Genomic DNA, 965 nt, shown 5'->3' with positions numbered 1-965 from the left:
CTCATTTTAATTAGATGTTGCTTATTTGTTTATGCCATTAGTCTGCCTCCCTACTTTTTCTTGGCATCACAATATCAACCCATATAAGCATCCAAAATTGCTATTTGTTCACTCTTCTGTCATATTACTTTATCACCATCACAGGCCTGATAAAATATCTGTTTTTGAGAAGAATAAACAATATGCCAAAATCAGCATATCTACAAGGCTATTCTCTAAAGAAGCCATCAATCTGTGTATTGAAATTACTCAGCTGCATTTGAATATCTCTGTATTATTGGATGTAGTCTTGCAAACAAAGATAGGAATATGCAAACTCTGGAAAAATTTCAAGGGCGAAGTTCTTGAGACATCTGAGAATTCTTGAATCTTGCAAAAGTAAAGTTTCTATTTGCCTAAAATTACTAACCTTTATTGCATTAATTACTAGTCTTCATATAGCCTGAAATTTCTTCATTATTTTATTGTTTTCTATTTTTCCAAATCCTTTTCTTTAGAATATCCTGCCTCCAAATATGTAGATTTCCTTGAACTTGTTTCCTGTAGCAGAGCCAATGAATTCTATAGTGGGGTAGTTCCTTTCTGCTCATTCCAGAAGTAGCTCTAACTCTGATGGCAATTCATCTGGGAAAAGATGATTCAATTTCCAATTCCAACTTGCCTTCCAACTTGTGTACACATATAGTTAGCTACTTGTAACAGCTAGTTTCAATTACACACCTGTAATTGGATTTAGCAAGGCCTTCTTTCTATTCTAGCTCCCTGAGGAGCTTTTACCAGTTGCATATATGATTTCATCTAGATATGTAAAAGAAACAAAACCATGCCATCATCAATGTCAGCCTTGCAAGTAGTGCATACAAGTAGCACACCCAGAAGAATGAGCTCTGCTTTATTGTAAGGTTACATTAACAGAACCTTGCAAGTCTGAAGGTATATTTTTCCTGCCATCGCCTTTATAGCCC

This window comes from Protobothrops mucrosquamatus, unplaced genomic scaffold, assembly GCF_001527695.2.
Source record: "Protobothrops mucrosquamatus isolate PMUCROS unplaced genomic scaffold, P.Mucros_1.0 scaffold1839, whole genome shotgun sequence".
NCBI lineage: Eukaryota > Metazoa > Chordata > Lepidosauria > Squamata > Viperidae > Protobothrops > Protobothrops mucrosquamatus.
This window is presented reverse-complemented; position numbering follows the sequence as displayed.